The sequence below is a fragment of the Elephantulus edwardii genome, unplaced genomic scaffold, assembly GCF_000299155.1.
Source record: "Elephantulus edwardii isolate Elephantulus edwardi_28Jun2011 unplaced genomic scaffold, EleEdw1.0 scaffold00247, whole genome shotgun sequence".
Lineage (NCBI taxonomy): Eukaryota > Metazoa > Chordata > Mammalia > Macroscelidea > Macroscelididae > Elephantulus > Elephantulus edwardii.
In genome coordinates, this window is record NW_006399997.1 from 2,657,811 (window position 1) to 2,663,810 (window position 6,000).

The window sequence follows — 6,000 nt, forward strand, 5'->3', positions numbered from 1 at the left end:
GCTCAAATTAATGCCATTTCTCTGTCTCTTGTACTGTTCTAGCTGGTTTTTAATGATCTTCAGCAGTATTTTGCTTACATGTGATATTAATCATATTTGATAATTTCCACATTCGGTTGGATCACCTTGTTTGAGAATGGGAACACATATTTTGCATAGTCAATAAAACTTAAGTAAACCTCTTTCTGAACTTCTCTATTTTCAGTCAAGTCCCAACTGACATCAGCAACAATATCCCCTGTTCTATGGCCTCTTCTGAATCTATTTTCTAAGTGAGAAAACAAACAGAAGTAAAGTAACTTTCAAAGGATCACTTAGCAAAAAAATTTGTGAAACAGAATCAGAACCTAACACCAAAGTCTGTTTTTTAATTACTGTTTTTGCATGTCTTAGAAGTATAGGATTGGATCATATAAGCTTAATGCAGTCTCAAGCTGGGATCTTGAATCTCATAGCAGTAAGAAAATGAATCTGTTAACAACCTCAGTGACCTTGGAAGTGGATTCTTCTTCAGTCAAATCACCAGATGAGAATATTGTTGTTGTTATGTGCCGTTGAGTCACTTGTGACTCATAGCCACCCTATGTACAATAGCCCTAAACTCTGCTCTGTCCTGTGCCAATCGCACTGTCTCTGACACTCCCATCCCAATTATCCCAGTCACTGAATCAATCCACCTCATAGAGGGCCTTCCTCTCCTGCGCTGTCCCTCCACCCTCCCAAGCATGATTTCCTTCTCCAAGGACTGGTCTCTCCTCACAACATGTCCAAAGTATGTTAGACGGAGCCTTCAGAATCCTTGCCTCCAAGGAGCCACCCGGTTTAACCCTTTCCAGGACAAATCTGTTTGTTTTCCTGGCAGTCCATGGCATTCTCAATACTCTTCTCCAGCACCACAGCTCAAAGGCATCAATTCTCCTTCTATTCTCCTTGGTCATTGTCCAACTCTCTGATGCATAACAAGTGATTGCAAAGACCATGGCCTGTATCAGACACACCTCAGTCTCCAGAGAGACACCATTGCTCTTAAGTACTTTGGAGAGGTCCCTAACAGCAGACTTTCCCATGGCAATGTGCCTTTTAATTTCCTGCTGCTGGTGCGCAACATTCGTTCTGGCCCGAGGGCCTGCAGCCATTGGGCCAAGAAAAGCCTGTCTACACACCAGTTCTACAGGATGCATCACCTTTGCTCGGGAAACATTACGACTAAACTTCAGAGACATTGATCCCAACATAAGGAACTACCATCGGCTGATGTGTTTGGAATCACAGAAGCCAAGGAAGCTTCATATATAAGTTATTAGATGGAGGGCTGGTCAAAGGGAGATAGATGCAAAGGGAAGGAGTAGAAGTGGATGGGTATCCTGGTGGATGGTGTAGCAGGGAAATAAGTGGGTAAAGACACGTGTGAGAAAGGCAGGGACAACACTGACACTAAAGTTAACTCCACAATAAGGGATATACCTTTAACTTGCTGGTCTGTCTGATACTTCTCTAAATCTGAACATTCACATTAAGACAGACTAGGAAGAAGGATTGGCCATCCACTTGTGAAATAGCAGGCCTCTGAAAACCCTATGTAGATGAGAATATAGGTTGGCCAATTCCTTGATTTTAGTCTTGAGACCTTGAGCAGAGGAGCTAGCAGTGCTGTAACTAGGTTCCTAACCCATAGTACTGTGAGATAGTAAGCGTGTGCTTTTTTTTTTCCCCGTGTGCTGTTCCTTTGTGGGAAATGATTATACCTCTGCAAAAACATTTTCCACATTTAGATCAATTCAGAGCATTCCACATAAATATATTAGGCTACGTAGTATGGCCATAGTGTGATTCAGGAACCAGGAAAGTGTGGGTTCGTAGCCTGGCTTTGACATCTTATAGAAAGAATCTGTAGAGGAAGATAATTGAATGGCAAACAGACATATGGAGAAATGCTCGAAATCACTGGAAATAAGAGAGATACAAATCAAAACCACAATGAAGTAGCATCTCACTCCAGTAACAGTGGCAAAGTTTAACAGGGCAGCAAGTAATAAATGTTGGAAAGGATGTGACAATATAGGAACTCTTATACATTGTTAGTGGGATTGCAAAATGGTACAACCATTCTGGAAGGCAGTTTGGTGCTTTCTCAAAAAGCTGAACATAGAAACTCCATATGACCCAGTTATTCCACTGTTTGGAATATACCCTGAGAAAATGAGAACAGAGGCACAAATGGAGACTTGTATACCAATGTTCATAGCATTATTCACCATCACAAGAACATGGAAACAGCCCAGATGTCCAACCATATTGAATGGATTGAGAAGCGATGGTACATTCATACACAGCATGCAGGAGCAATGATTTTGTAAATTATTAACCAACTTGGGAGGAACTGGAAAGCATTATGCTGATTGAACTAAGTCAATCCCACAAGGACAAATATTGTATAAAACCATTATTGTAGAATGAGGATCCAAGAGAGAGAGAATCATGGTAGCAGAGAGATAAGGATGTGTGGCGGAAGGAAGAATTAATCATGGGTTGTACAATTTGATAAAGCAGTGAAGGAAATTGGAAGAATCTGGTTTGGAAAGCAGTATATTAAAATTTTGTAAACAAACTAGTATAATAAAAAGAAGTTATGAGGTTTTTGTTGTCTCTTGTTCTCTCCACATCTCAGTTAAAAGAGGTAGTGCAATAAACAGTTCAACAGTTCATAAAAGCTTAAACCATGAACTATGATTCAGCAATCCCAATGCTAGGTGTGTATCGCAAATAATTAACAGCAGAAATGTAAACAGAAACCTGTACACCACTGCTAACTCTAGCCCTAGTTGCGAGAGCTGAGTGGAAACACCCCACATCCACATCAGTAAATGAGTAGAGAAACAAAATATTAAGTATATGTGCAATGGAATTCCCCCCCACCACAGCCCAACCCACCCCATTACCATCTTTCTTCCACAGAAGAGTTGGTGGATTCAAATCACCAATCTTTCAGCTAGCAGCCTAATGTTTATGCCTGGACCTCCAAGTTACTCAGTCATGTTGTTGTTGTTGTGTGCCGTTGAGTCACCTGCGATTCTAGTGGCGCTAACTACAATAGCCCTAAACGCTGCTCTATCCTGTGCCAATCTCACTGTCTCCAACACACCTACCCTCCATTACCACAGTCACTGAATTGATCATCTCATCGAGGGTCTTCTTCTCCTGTGCTATCCCTGTACCCTCACAAGCATGATGGCCCTCTCCAAGGGCTGGTCCCTCTTTGCAACATGACCAAAGTATTTCAGATGAAACTTCAGAATCCTTGCCTCCAAGGAGCAGCCTGATTTCACCCTCTTCACGGCAAACCTGTTATTAAAAAAAAAAAAAAAGAATTCCTGATAAATGCTACAACAGCATTGAAAACATGCTTAGTGGAATAAAGCAGAAACAAAAGGACAAATATATGATACCAGGTGTTGTTGACTGTATAATTCATCAAGTGCTTATGTGCAAGTTCAAATTGGAGCTAAAGAAAATGAAAAAAAAAGTCACAAACCCCAAAATATGGCCTTGAGTCTATCCCATGCTAATTTAAAAACCATCTAAAGAACAGATGTGAGGCATTAAACACTAATGAATGAAGATCAGATGAGCTGTGGGATGATATAATAAATATTATCCATGAAGGTAGCAAAAGGAACAGAGGAGGAAGAAAAGACCAAAATGAATGTCAAAGGAGATTCTGAATATTGCATTAGAACATCAGGAAGCCAAAACAAAGGGAACAAATAAAAAAGTTAAGAGTTGAAAAGAAGATTTTAAAGGACAGCTCAGAAAGACAAAGCAAACTATTATTAAAAAAATGTGCAAAGACACAGTAGCAATGATTTTGTAAATTACTACATAACTTGGGAGGGACTGGAGAGCATTATGCTAAGTGAAATAACTCTGGCCCATAAGGACAAATATTGTATAAGACCATTACTGTAGAACGAGTATGAGGATGCAAGGGAGAGAGGGGGGAAGCTGAGGGCTGAGGATGGGTGGGGAAGGCATTAATCATAGAGTCATTCAATTAGATGGAGGTGTGGGGGAGTGATGAAATGGGAAAGATCTGGTGTGAACAATAATGTATATGAACTTTGTAAATAAACAAATGTTTTAAAAAGGGGGAGGAAATATGTGCAAAGAGCTGGAGTCAGAAATCACAAGGGAAGAACTCACTCAGAATATATCAAGCAGAAGGAACTAAAGAACAAGTTCAAGGCCAGTTGCAATGTTTAAGGATCCTATGAGCAATGTATTGAATGATCCAGGAAGCATCAAAGGAATATGGAAGGAATATATAGAGTCACTGTACCAAAAAGAATTGGCTGACACAGAAACTTTTCAGGAAGTAGCATATGATCAAGAATCAGTGGTGATGAAAGAGAAGAAGTTCAAGCTACTTGGAAGGAATTGGAAAAAAAATAAGGCTCCAGGAATTGATGGAATACCAATTGAAATATTTCAACAAACAGATGCAGCCCTAGATGTGCTCACCAGGTTGTGCCAGGAAATATGCAGGAGAGAGCTACTCAGACAAATGACTGAATGTTGTTGTTATGTGTTGTCAAGTCACTTGCGACTTAGAAACCCTATGTAAAACAGCCCTGAAACCTGCTGTATTCAGTGCCAACTTTATTGTCTCTGACACGCCTACCCTCATTACCTCAGTCACTGTATCAATTATCGAGGGTCTTCCTCTTTTTCTCCGTCGCTCTGCCTTTCCAAGCCTGATGTCCCTCTCCAAGGACTGATCCCTCCTTGCAACATGCCCAAAGTATGTCAGACGGAGCCTCAGAATCCTTGTCTTCAAGGAGCAGCCTGGTCTCACCCACTCTGGGATGAACCTGTTTATTCTCCTAGCGGTCAATGGTGTGTATTCAATACTCTTTCCCAGCACCACAGCTCAAAGGCATCAATTCTCTTTCTATCATCCTTAATCATTGTCCAGCTTCCTGATGCATAGCAAGCAATCACAACGATTATGGTCTGAATCAGGCTCACCTTAGTCTCCAGACTGATGTCGTTGCTCTTTAGTACTCTGGAGAGGTCCCTGACAGCTGGCTTTCCCCAATGCAATTTGTCTCTTAATTTCCTGGCTCCTGGTACCAAGAGTGTTGATTGTGAAGACAAGCAAACTAAAGTTGTTCACGTCTATAATTGGGTAAATATGTTTCATCTGCTTTTTTCTATAAAACGTTTGTCTGTCAGATGCTATTCCAAAAAGTTAAGACAGACTAGGAAGAAGGAGTAGCCATCCACTTTTAAAATAACAAGCCTTTGAAAATCCTGTGTACAATAGAGTACATTTAGACAAGCGGACATGGTAACTGTGGCTGAGATCTCAAATATGGAAACACAAAGGAGGAACAGTTGTAAGCAGACACTAGTGATTGGAATGTGGAGTGTGACTGGATGAGATTAATATTCATTCCCATCCCCCCAAAGGTGGTCCCACAGAATGTGGAAATTATTGAAAAATATCACTGATATCACATGCAAGCAAAATCTTGCTGAATATTATTTAAACACACACACAAACCAAAACCCAACCAACCAAACCAGAACAGCGCATTCGTAGAGAACTGCCAGAAATACATGCTAGAGTTAGAAAAGATTGTGGCACTAAGTATATTATTGCTGATGTCAGATGGATCATGTCTGAAAGTAGAAGGTACCAGAAGGATGTCTATTTGGTTTTATCGACTATGCAGAGGCATTTGTGCGATTCAAAAGAAATTGTGGTCGAAGTTGAGAAGAATGGGAGTCCCAGGACACTTGATTGTGCTCATGTAAAACCAAGACCAGGAAACCGTTGTATGAACAGAGCAAGGGAATACTGCATGGTTCAAAATCAAGAAAGGAGTATGTCAGAGATGTGTCCTTTCCCCATACCTTTTCAATCTATATGCAGAACAGATCATTTATGAAAGAGAATGTCACATCAAGATTGGAAAAAGACTTATCAACAAACATTTG